Genomic DNA, 14,152 nt, shown 5'->3' with positions numbered 1-14,152 from the left:
ACATCCATAATGGATAGACGTTTGAAACAGTCCGTAGAGTAACACTTGAATCACTGCAAAACTACCTGAGTACTGACTGAATCATTAGAGTACTACAAAAAGAGTGACTCGGTGAAACTTTTTAAGATTTTGGATTCTAGTGCAGTGAATAGGTTAGTACTTACTGCCAAATGAGTCAGTGGAGGTGTGCAATTAAAGTGACAGAGTGTTTATTGGAGTTTATAGATACTGACAGAAATTAAAGGTCTGAAAGGCAATTGTGTTGTTAGTTAGAGGCCTCCATGCATACTGGAAACACGTTTGAATCAATCCATGTGCTAAGGCCTGCCTCACTCCATTAGTACTTAGGTACTGACTGAATCATTAGACTATTGCAAGAAGCGTACCTGGATGAATTTACAAGTGTTTCAGTTTTGGCGCAGTGAATGCATTACTACATGGTGCTGAATAAGTCACTGGAACACTGCAAGGGGAGTGACAGGATGTTTGCTGAAAGTACATGGATACTGACTGGGGAAATGAAGCTGTTAAAGACAAGTGTATAGTGTGTTAGAAGACTACATGCATACTGCATAGAAATTTGTAGCCCTCTATATGGTAATGCATGGTTCACTACATGAGTACCTGGAAACTGACTGAATCATTAGACTACTGCTAGGAGAGTGCCTGGGTAAAACTTTTAAGTTTTTCAGTTTTGGCGCAGTAAAAGGATTAGTACATGGTACTGGATCAGTCACTGGATGAGTGCAAGATGAGTGACAGGATATTTATTGAAGTATATAGATACTGACTCGTTAATTAAAGAAGTGAAAGACAAGTGTGTAGGTGACTAGAGGCATGTATGCATACTGGATAGGGGTTTGAAGCAGTCCATGTTGAGAGGCCTGGCTCACTGCATGAGTACTTGGATACTGAATGAATGATGAGAGTACTGCAAAGAGAGTGCCTGAGTGAATTTATAAGTGTTTGGGTTTTGGCAAAGTGAATGGTTTAGTATAGGCTGCTGAATGGGTCACTAGAGTTGTACATGGGGAGTGACAGGGTGTTTGCTTGAAGTGTATGGATACTGACTGTGGAATTAAAGGTGTGAAAGAGAACTGTGGAGATGGTTAGAGAACTGCATGCATAGTGGATAAGCATTTGAATCAATGCATGTGCTAAGGCCTGCCTCACTCTGTTAATACTTGAATACTAAAAAACCTAGTGAAAAAAGGGTCTAAGGGAATAGTTTATAGACCTGCCCAAGTACCACTCCCCTACTAATAACTTATGCACAAAACAACAGGAACTGGGGGTCTTATAACAGACAGCACAAAGGTAATAAGTGAAAATAGACTACAGTGCAACGGACCAAATCAAACCTGGCCATGAGCAGAGCATGGATTACCATCAATCTTACTCGAAGTACAGAGCAAATGGTGAGAGAAAGGTGGCTCTCATGATCAGTAATATCATTTGGTGATCCAACTATTTGGCAGAGGTATGTCCCATGATCATGGGGACTGCCTCGCTAGTTTGAAGCTCTGTTGTTATCTCAGGCTGGTAAGTAATAGCCAGCAACACATGAAGTGTAAGAGGTTGTGAGAAACAAGGATCGTGATCCTATAGTGTGCAGTGCAGGAAACAGAAAAAGTGTGATTTAAAAAAGGTTGTGTAGAGAGGACAAATCTTAATGTACCGAGTTCTCCACACACCTTAATAAAAAAGGGTGTAACAGGTTATAGCAGTACTAGCAAGTGACTACTATATAAAGGTCAACATGTTTCAGCCATCCGGGTTTGACTCCCTACGGCTCGGTACATTAAGATTTGTCCTCTCTACACAACCTTTTTTAATTCTCACTTTTTCTGTTTCCTGCACTGCACACTATAGGATCACGATCCTTGTTTCTCACAACCTCTTACACTTCATGTGTTGCTGGCTATTACTTACCAGCCTGAGATAACAACAGAGCTTCAAACTAGCGAGGCAGTCCCCATGATCATGGGACACACCTCTGCCAAATAGTTGGATCACCAAATTATATTACTGATCATGAGAGCCACCTTTCTCTCACCATTTGCTCTGTACTTCGAGTAAGATTGATGGTAATCCATGCTCTGCTCATGGCCAGGTTTGATTTGGTCCGTTGCACTATAGTCTATTTTCACTTATTACCTTTGTGCTGTCTGTTATAAGACCCCCAGTTCCTGTTGTTTTGTGCAATACTTGAATACTAACTGAATGTTTACAGTATTGCAAGGACAGTTCCTGGGTGAAAACAAAAGCACTGACTGCCTTCTAATTCTACCAAAACTTGAGAACAGGAAAGTTTTTAAGCAGTTATGCGTATTCAAACATATGAAGTACCCAAATGCTTCTCTCACAGTGGTTCCCAAATGCACACAGACTCACAGTGTGATTCTAGATGAGCAACACTATCCCTAGGAGTTTACCAAAACTCATTCACTACTGTGGATGGGGTAAGGGGAATGCACACAATCTACATATTTCAGTACTGCACTTTACTGTCAATGCCTGACTCATTTTATCAATGCATAAGCAATGACTGGCTTCTAATGCTACTAAAACTTGACAACATGACAGGTTTTAAAACAGTTATCTGTCAGCAAATACACGATGTTACCAAATGCTTCTCCCACAGTGGTTCCCAAATGCACACAGACTCACAGTGTGATTCTAGACAAGCAACACTCTCTCTAGGAGTTTACCAAAACTCATTCACTACTGTGGAAGGGGTAAGGGGACTGCACACAATCTACATATTTAAGTACTGCACTTTAGTGTCAAAGCCTAACTCATTTTATCAATGCATAAGCAAAGACTGGCATCTAATGCTACTAAAACTTGACAACAAGACAGGTTTTAAAACAGTTATCTGTCAGCAAATGCAAAATGTTACCAAATGCTTCTCTCACAATCCTTACCCAAATGCACACAGACTCACAGTGTGATTTTAGACAAGCAACACTATCCTAGGAGTTAACCAACACTAATTCACCAGTCTGGAAGGGGTAAGGGGACTGCACACAATCTACATATTTAAGTACTGCACTTTAGTGTCAAAGCCTGACTCATTTTATCAATGCACAAGCAAAGACTGGCGTCTAATGCTACTAAAACTTGACAACATGACAGGTTTTAAAACAATTGTTTGTCAGCAAATACATAATTTTACCAAATGCTTCTCTCACAATGCTTACCCAAATACACACAGACTCACAGTATGATTGTAGACAGACAACGATCCCTTGTACAAAACACATTTACTAGTCTACAAGATCTAAGGTGACTGCACACATTAAAGAAAATCTACTACTACAGATTAGTACCAAAATGTTTCTCTCAAAATGATTCCTAAATGCACACGGACTCACTGTGTGATCCTAGACAAACAACACTATCCCTTGCACTATACCAAAACACATTTCTTAATCTACGAATACTACATTTTAGTGTAGAAACATGACTCATTTTGCAAATTTATAAACAATGACTGATTTCTAATTGTACCAAAATATAAAAACAGCACAGTTATCTTTCTGCAAAGACATGAACAACACAAATGCTTATCACAGAATGATTTCTACATGCACACACACTGTCAATAAGATTGTAGACAAAAAAAAGTACTCCCTGCACTTTACCAGGAAAAATACATTAGTCTGATTAAAATCAAAATACAGCACATACATCCCCTCACAATTAAATACCTCACCTTTCAAGTTGTTTTGTAGATTAAGAAGTATATCAGTCACACACCAGATTTTCTTATACAGAATCTCTGCACTGTACACCTGTCAGCAAAACCAAAGAATGGCAAAGTTTCCATTTCATTTTCCATACATATACATGTAAACATCAAATCGCATTCCTTCCCACATAAATTCAAAACCAAACATACATTTCTATTGGTTAAACATTTCAACCCTTTCCAAATGACATAAATTTCAACCCTACCCCCAATCTGCCTTCTGCCTGTTACCATAGAAACAGGTCATGGAACACTGAACTGAGCACACAGGTCACAAGTTCAGCACACAATGTTGCTAATCAAAACAGCAAGTGTGCTTGACTTTTCAACATATCAGCTTATCATATATAATGTTCCTTTCAATCACTTTTGTTAACCAATAAGAATCATGCGTTTAAAAAACAGAAACATGCACCCTACCTTTCAGTGTAGAAGGTTGTCAAACAACCAATGATCTCTTGGTTTTTTTCAAAACTGCATCTTAGCCACAATTTTAGAAAAATCTTACTTTTCAAACTGCCATTTAATTTACAGAGACCATCTGAGTGCACCCAGACCTCCCTTCAAGATGCTTAGAGTGTGGATTGTGGGACACAGCTATATTTTCAGGAGCCAAAGGTATGCAGAAAACAAAGGCATTCACAAAGACCTAGGTTTGCCAAATGTAGACATTAAATGGGTTGGACAGAGAGGGTTAAAATGGCACCAATTGATGCCATTGGTAAAATCCTTTATGCATATCCAACACCCTTACCTCATAATAGTGCACTGTGGTGGCTATGACCTATGCACTTTGACTGGGGAAGGTCTGGAAATGCTTATGAAGGACACCTTTGCAGAATTGATTTCACTTTTTCCCAAAACTGCCTTTCTGTATTCCAACACATGCCAAAGGCAGAAATGGAACTGGTCCAATCATTTTTGGAAACATGTGAATAAATCTGTTTCTGCTTTTTCTCCGAGACTATAGAATGGGGTCCATTTACAATAACAATGTGCGCTTTCATATGCAAGAGATGTATAGGAGAGATGGAGTACACTTTACTGATGAAGGAAACAGAGTCTTCCTCAACAACGTTAGACTCTGTATAGGTACTTACTTATAAGTACTAAAAACTCTCAATGAACACAACAGCTCTTTTTAGAGCCACTCAAGAACAAAACACTTAAGCTTGATGTTTATCTCCCAAAAATTTCAGTATTTTTTCCTTGGATCCGCGCACCCAACACGTTAGGAACCGAGCACCCAACACGAGAGGAACCGTGCACCCAACGCGTTAGGATGCGCGACTCCTAATTTTACCATAAACAAAAAATAGCCCCTATCACTAATTTTTATTATCCCCGGGGACCCCATCCCCCGGGGCTTATAAAAAAAACATTGGAGACCGTGGGGGGAGCCCCAATGCCCCCACCGTCCCAGCCGGCTCCCCGCGTCCTTCGAGAGCCGGCATTGCTTTTCCACATGGGGAGCTGCTGACATGCAGCTCCCCGTGTGGAAAAGCAATATCGTTTGGATTTTGAAAGAGAGAGCAGGTTTCCCTAAGGATGCAACAAAAGGTGAAAACTAAATAGGATTTAGATGTCACTTTTCAGGGGAAGTTGGAAAGTCCCACAATAAATGTCACTGTAAAGTGGTGACAAAAGAATTATATTTCAATTACATTTTATGAAAGCACCAATAAAAACTGCATAGACTGGAAGCAGGCAGTGACATTGGCATATACCCCTCATAGTTACAGGTAGACAGTGCCAAAAGTGTTGTGCAAAAGAAGAACTTTGTTAGGCATTGACCAGCAAGACAGACCTCAAGGTGGCACCCAATATGCGACTAACACTACTTGGACGAGTATGCTCTTTTCTGAGTGGTGAATATAGAAAGCATAGAAACCTGCGATGAGTACTAGAAATTAAAAATAAAAATAAATATTTACTTGCAGTGGGATTGTTTGCCATTACTACAGATGCAGATAAAAGTCAAGATTCATGTTATGAAACAGTTAAGAGAAAATGCACACTAGAATGTGAAATTCCCACCTTAACAGAACTTTAACTTCTCAGCCAGTGCGTTGTACTTTTTAAAAACTACACCAAAAAATGTAGACATGGCTGATATGCTTTAAAAGAGAAGGTGCCAGCTTCTCTCACAAAGAGCATATAGTCACAAATAACAAGGGTGTGCCATTGTTAAGCACTTCGCAAAAAGCTGTGTCGATCAAGTAACAATGGTTAGAGCTTATTAGAATTTCAAAAAACACTATGCAAGGTGATTTGCTGACCATACACTAAGATCCCTCTTAGAAAATAAAGTGCAAAATTGTGTTTTGAAATCACATTGGGCCAGGTATTTTTGAGAAGACATGATAAGCTATAAATTTCACTTAAAATCGCCAATCACCATTTGTCTACATATACCTTACTATCAAGTCACTCGTTTAGGCTCATTCTTACTTTCCCTTTTCACTTCCAATCTCTACCCCCACTGCCTCTCTCAACCATTTCCCCGCTATCCCTTTCTGTTTGCTGCTTCATCTTTCTTCCCATTCCTGTGTCTCCAGCACTATCTTGCCTTTTCTATTTACTCAGCTTTCTTTCGCTTAATCTTCTCTCCCTCTTTAGAACTTCTCCTCTCTATCTTCTCTTCTATCTTCTTTGTACTTCTCAATAATTTTTATCGCCTCTCTAGCCCTCTTCTCCATAGACCATGTATGGCAACTGAGACTTTCTCTTGGTTGTGTGTGGCTATTACCAGCACCATGCACCTTCCTTTGACCACCGTGCTTTTTCCTGTTGCCCAGTCCCAGAAGCCTACCATCCTGTGCGCCTTCTGGAACTAGAGAAGACCCCCTATGATCATTGAATAAAGACGTTAATGCATGTGGCCATCTTATCCTTGCAGCTTGTTGTCAATTATTGTCAATTATTGTTGGACAGGACATCAGGCAGCATGAATTTGGGGGATTTTAAGTGGTTTAGGGCAGACAACCCATTGACATCCACCACACTACTTTCACAGTGTGGTGGACTTCAATAGGTCATCAACAGTACTGGAAAAGAAAATGTTTCTGGTCAAAAAAAACAGAAATGTTTTCCAAAGTCATAGTCGATGCATGAGGAAAATGGTCCCCACGAGTCCCAAGTTTAACTTTTGTTTGGCTGTATTGCGCAGCACCCTTTGTGCACTGATGTTACACAGCATATTGCGCTAATGGAATATGCGGTGATCGACAAGTGTCCAATCACCTGGCATTCTTATACTTCTCCTGATAACAGTAGTACCCCACTTGTGTGACTGAGCTATGGCCCGTGAAGTGAAAGACTCCCTAAGGCTCCTAAGACACAAGGTAAGATCGAGATTTTGCACTGATCAATGACCAATTCTGTGGTATTTAGGCCAGGACTCGTTTCGTTCCAGGAAAAACCTTCCAGGCCCAAACATTTTTTAAAACAAGGTACCAAAGAAAGTTTGGGTGGTGTAGTTTGCATGGATTCTTACCCAGAATGGCCAGCAAACTCCAAACTGTGGCTATTTTTGATTTTCCTCATATTTCTGTGTAGCAAAATTTTGAAATCTGTGAGGATTCATAAAATTACGTGAACCCAGCGTTCCCAAACCACTCCCAATATTCAGCATTTAGTACATTGGACCTCCTAACAGCGATTTATCTGCTATGACTATACATTAGATGAGGATAAAGCAGAATTTCATAGAAGTCAATAAAGTTCAAAAAGCAGATTCAAACTACACACGTCCTAAATTACATTATACAAAACTCTGAATATTTTAGTTGATGTTCAGCAAAGAGGGCAAATATAATACAAATGCTTTCAGTCTCAAATACCCTGATTTTGGTTTCCACATTATTTGGTTCAAGGTGATAAATCCTCAGTGTGTTGACTTCGGCAGGGACCATTTTTGTAAGATAGTCTGTTATGGCAGGCCTTTGTGAAATGGCAGGCCATATTGAGTCATTTCAGAATCACACTACTTCTAGTTAGGGTATTTGAACTCCTCTGTAGCTGGAATATGCCAACAGCCTATACCTCGGCACACCCACATTCATGATACACAAACTACAACTCATCCAAAATAGTGCTGCAACATTTCTTCTCTGCCTTCACCCAAGAGAATATGTGACTGCAGTCTTGCAAACACTCCACTGGATATCTATAGCAAGAAGGGCAGTGTTCAAGGGACTTTGCATTATTCAGAGAGCCTCCAAGAAAGGACAACTGTACTTTAAAGCAAAAATTCAAACAATATGAACAAATCAGGAAACTGCACTCTTGGCGTTCACCACTTATCATATAGCCTTACCATAAGCAATCTGTAGAAGACACTGCTTTCTCAGTACAAGCCGCCAAGCTCTGGAACACCCTACCAGCCAACATTGGAAGCATTGAAGAGTCTATACACTTTAGAAGATGGAGAAAACATGGATATTTCCACGACAACTATACCACCACATATCCCAGCAACAGAACCTGGAAGGACAGTTGCATCCTCAAACTCAATCTTCAGCTTAAGATCCGCAGATTGGAAACAACGCAACCAGCAAACTACTTTAGGTAGGCAGGTAAGTTAAGGAGAGCTTACCTATGCTACGCCTGGGTATTTTATAGATATGGAAGCTCATACATAACATTTCTGGCCTACACTAATAGTCACACCATAACGTTTAGCTGTCGGCAGCCAACTGTAACTTACACCTCTTACATTCACATAAGACATATCTGCTAAGAGGGTTGTCCGTAATCAGTACTGTGCAGCCAATAAACCAGTCATCACTAAATGAACATGCATGGAATAACTGAAGAGATCTCTCATACACTGCGGGTCAATTGAAGGACTTTAATCTAGTCCATGACTGCAGGTCCCAAATATCTACACACAATGGCTGCTTCTTTACATCTCACAATGGCTTTCAGATATGAGATGATGGTAACAATGCACACCCAACAGATCTTTCCACTTCTCTCTCCCTCCAAAAATTCCAGCTGTGGCCCAAGACTATACACCAGGGGGCAGATTTACTAAGATTTTGCATTGGGCTTGTGTCACGTTTGTAGCGCAGCCTGAGTAAAATTATTTTTTGTATTTACTAAGCAATACAAAGTCACCCTGCTTTGTTTTGTGTCCTCTAGTAAATACAAAGTAACACATGGCAGTGCATATTGCTGCCTTGAGTGGTTATCACAAACAACGTGGAACCACTTCCCACATTGGATCTCAAAACAAAAACAACACCCTTCTAACCACTTGCCACCCTTTCTGGCTTAGCTTGCTGCCCATATAGATAAGCGCTCCAGTGCCACGCATAAGGGTAGCAAGTACTATACAAATGGGCAATTAAATACAATATTAATCACTTGTGCATCACGAAGATTTGTTTTGGTCCTATTAAAATCTTTCTTTCCATTGCACTTCAGAATTCTAAAACAAAATGTGCTTCATTTGTGCTTTTGTAACTGCTGGTATTTGTTGAATATTTGTACATTTATAGGTATTTACATTTTATGGGACTGAGATGCAAATTGGGCATCCTAAGGTATTTATTTTTGCACTCCATCTACACCCACTGGAAGTATGTAAATCTGCAGCTGTGGAATTATGAGCTTCTGCAGCTGCAGTGTTTACTACATGATTATGAATTTCCAAATTTGCCACATAATACATCACCTGCTGCATAATCTGCAGATTTGAAAAAAAATCATTTTGTTTTTAGTTCATACTGATCAAAAATTACTAAAAATGCTGCACACATGCTGCCGTGCAGTGGAAGGTCCTTCGCAAAGGCTGACTAGTCACCATTCAGTTGCTTACAGTGAGTGGTATTTGGATGTGGAACTGGTACTAATAATGTGAAACCTTTCCCCAGACATTGCTAACATGTGCAAACATGACATAATAATGGAGAGATACTATTAAAAAATCTCCAACATCAAACTGAATAATTAGTGCTTCTTGCCACTTAATTTAGTCAGTATTGCAGCATAATGTGGGCCTCCACTGCTGTCTAATTATAGTGGCTTTGTCTGTACCACAGAGAGATTGCCACATAGTTGATTTTACAGAATTCTCTCACTTTGTAGCCAAAGGAAGAAAATGTAACAACTTTTTGACAATAAAAGGGTAAGAATCCTTTTGTCAGAAGAAAGCTTGACTTTTATTTACCCTGCCTTGCAATACTGCAGCAAATGTAACAAGATACAACTAAAATGTAAATGCATTTTATTGCTCATTCACCTTTTGAATTCCTGCACTTCTATATTGTGCCTTGGTCATTTGTGGGGGCCAAAGATTGTTATGCGCTGACCTGGCCCTCAAATGCCCTTTGTGGATATGGCCCTGGTTACAGTGTGCAAAAGAAATGTGTTAGTGTGCTTACCATTGTTTCTTTCTCCTTCCACCTGCACCTTTATATCTGCTCTTCTCCTTTGCCAGGCTGCCTACATGTAGAGCCTCAAGTAGCCATCTTTGCCTAACATCAGTGCCCCTATACTGATTCAATTGTTTTTCTCTTGTCCCCTTTAAAAATCTATATATGGGTTAGGTAATTGTTTTTGCCCCACCAAAATGGATTAGGCATTGCACAAAGAGGAGCTGTGCTTATGCCTAAAGGGAAGGGGCCAGCGTGTAAGTCCTAAGCACTCTAGACGAGGTCCCTTCATTCCACCTTCTGTCCATCTATCGCTCCATCCGATAAGCCTTTCATGCATCCATCCATATATGTATCTTTTCCTGCCTCCATCCTTTAACTATGCCTTCCATTCTTCCTTTACCAATCTGTGTATCCACCCTTTCATCAGTACTCTTTTCCATATATCGTTTCACTCACACTTCCAGCCATTCATTCATGCTTTTTATCATTTCACCTATCCATTTATCCACCCATTCATTCAGCATTTAATCAATCAGCCATTCTTTCTTTCACCCGCACATGCACATGTTTTTTTACACTTCACCCATCAGTTCTTTCGCCCTTGCACAAATCTGTTAATGCTGTTGGCCCTTCTGTCTTTCACAGTTTCTTTCTTCTTTTTATATGGCCTTTCATTTTACTCTTCCTTTCAGCCTGCACCCTCCTTTTCTCTCACTCAAACTGCCAGTAGCATAGCCAGTTAATACAGGGCCCTATTTCAAGAAGGAAGTTAGCCCCCATGGTGCTACATGAATTATAACATACAACAGTAAACAGGGTTTAGTGAGCCCCCTAGTCCATGGTGCCCCTGTACCTGCTGCACCAATGGAAGCTATGCCCTTGCACACTCTTTCTTCCAAGCTCTCCTCATTTCAGATTGTGGGTCCTCCTTCACTGACTTCTGTTATGTTTTTCCCTTACTTTGTGTTTTTAAGAACTTTTGTCAGCTGAGCTGCAGACAGAACACTCTCATAATTATGTGTCAACAACACCCCTATTTAAGCTGTGACAGGGGAGTGGGGGTTAATGACGCCACTGCCTAGAATAATTGTATTGCTGAAGTTCACTGTGCTTTGTACCAGTGCCTTACATTTACAGTGGAAACCTGTATTTGATGCAAGCATTAAGATATTTTTATTTTGCTCCTAGGTGGGTGCATGGCATATAACCACTTGGTCCTCCTCATGGATTGGCATGCTCCTCTGTTACTACTAGATGGACCCAAAGTGAATTTTCTGCCTGCCTGTACGCACATATCCATACAATAGTTTCCTCCTACTCTTGGATGGAGCATAGACAGATCGATGCAGGCTACCTTTAACTGGTGAACAACTTTGGATTGCTTGCCATCACTTCTGTTTGGATTCAAGATTATTTGCAATGGCAGGCTGTATACAGTTAATGCCTATTGGGTGCTCACCTGTCAATCTGGAGGATTGTATAGAGCTGTACCATGACTGATATTCTCCAGCATGTGGTGGGTCACTCTTCTGTTGTAGTTAGGTGGATCCTAATGTAGGCTGCTTAATCATTCACAAGAACAATGTAATGTAAATTTGTAAATTGCACATTCAAATCTATCACTCTTCTTTCTGCTATTAAACATCTGTTCCAGTCCCCATGAACCATACAGAAATGCATGCAGCTCAATAAGCCTACAGAATGCTAAATCAGAATGCCTTGGATTGAAGTAGGGAGTTAAAATGGGTCCCATGTATCACATATTGAGTTAATTGCCTATGCATCATTGCATCATCATTTGGGGACTCATAATTCTAGGCTTTTATTTTAAATGCAATGTGCGACTCAAGGCAGGTTTGCCTCACTAGAAATAACCGAGTCTGTTCTGTAAATCCAGATAATTTCATGCTACTGAAGCTATCCACAGCTGCACTTTTATAGTGCTTTCTGAAGAATTTTCAATTGATGCCAATCACACACTTCAGGACTAAAAAAAAAACCTTTAATCATTTTACATGCACTACTATAAATTTCCAGTAACTTTTTTTTAAGGTGTTTGACGTGTGGTATTTTGACCTGATATTTCAGGAACATTTTTAACTAACTAATGCTTTTTCATATATTTTGTTTTCATTTGCTGCTAAGCCTAGCTTGGGCATTATGGACAGATTCAGCATTCGGAGATGTTCTTTAGATCTCATTCACAATCCCTTGTGTTATAATCTAAGAATCCAATGAGAGGCGAAAAGGAAATAAAAATGTCTGCTCACCTAAATCATTGTACTGTGTGACGAGTAAAGACCTTATTGACAAAGAAAAGATTCAAGGCTGTCTTAGTAACAATGCTACCGATCTACTAATCTAAATAAGGATAAACCAACCCAACAATTTCTTAAATCTTATCCATGAAGTAGGTTTGGCGATTGCGAAAGAGCATTCAGCTCAGACTGGTAAAAAAAAACCTGACCATGGCTGAAATACTTCAATAGTCTGGATGCTTGCTTTTGCTTCTCATGTCGAGTGAATACTATTGAGAAAATGATAAGGAAACAGTTTTTACTGTAGATGGTTACCATAGCTGGAAAAGTGCCCTGGTATCTGGTACAGGTTTTGCTAACATGTAGCCAGTAAAATAGACACATATGCTGTACTAGCTCCAGGCGAGGTAACTAAGAGAATGGAAAAAAGAGATGCAATTGCTTTTTTATTAGATACAAAAGTAGTTGAAAATAATTAATATTTCTGAAAAAGCATTGGAGAAGTCATTTAATATCTTGCTGTAAATGAGCTCCCGCTACATGGTGACACAAAAGATTTTCTAATTCAGGAAGTGGATTATTTTTAAAGCTTTTCCAATACACCTGGATAACAGATAAAAATGTAACTGAAATTGTACATTTCATTTACCTAAATACCAAATATTCATCTGATTGTATCAAAATGAAGTAATAGGTGCTTTAACTGGTATGGTTCTCTCACTAATAAAACAAGCATTGGCATAGCGAAAAGGTCTCACCTTTGGGACCTTATAAGTGCATAACTAAATACTTATAAGGTCCCAAAAGCGAGACCTATTGGCTATGCGGCCACGAAAGTGAAAGTGATCGCGATCACCCTCAAACATCAAAGCGAAAGTGAAAGTAATCACGGTAAAGCGTGGCGTGCGCGCCCCCGCACATGCACTGTAGCTCTAGACTGGCCTGGTAGCACTTTTTGGAGCCCTCTCAATAAGTCTCGCCAGACCAGCGCATGCGCTGGACAGGCGAGACCTAAACAGTACAAAAGTAGTAATTCAAAGTGTTTTTTTTATTAAAAGTGATTGCACCTGTGATAAATGTAATGTTGAAATCCTGTCCCTCGTAGTGCGTTTTGTAAGCAAAGCTACAGATGGAACAATTATATACTGTTCCTATAGGTCGAATTTACCAGACAGCGCAGGTTGCAAAATATTGACTTTAATATAAGACTTTAATATTGCCACTCTCGTATGCGTGCTTATTGGCATGGCCTTTCTTGTCCCAATTATATACTCCCCTGAAGCACAGTGTGGTGATGACTCGGACACAGGATGCGTTGAAGCACAGCTTTAATCATCGGTAGTCAGAGTACAGAGAACGGGATCCCACCTTCGCCAGCCACATTACAAACTGCCGTTGGCAGCACCACAATGAAATAGCTGACTGCTGACAATGCCGAACCTGCTTTGAACGGGGCCACTCACCGTATCCTTGGCGTCCCGCGGAGGGTCCTGCTGCTCTACCGTGTCCCGCGCCTCTCTCCCGCCGTCGCATACCAACGCGACCGCTGTGTGGGGAGGAGCGCCAGAGGGGACTACAATACCCAGGGTCCCCAGCGTGACAAAAACCGGAAACGGAGCTGTTTGCACGCCCGGAGGCGCTATTTAATCGAACCTGCCCTCGGCAGAGTGCTGACTGCTGACAACGCCGAACCTGCTTTGAACGGGGCCACTCACCGTGTCCTTAGCGTCCCGCGGAGGGTCCTGCTGTTCTACCGT

Source organism: Triturus cristatus, chromosome 6, assembly GCF_964204655.1.
Source record: "Triturus cristatus chromosome 6, aTriCri1.1, whole genome shotgun sequence".
Lineage (NCBI taxonomy): Eukaryota > Metazoa > Chordata > Amphibia > Caudata > Salamandridae > Triturus > Triturus cristatus.
Note: the sequence above shows the minus strand (reverse complement) of the source record.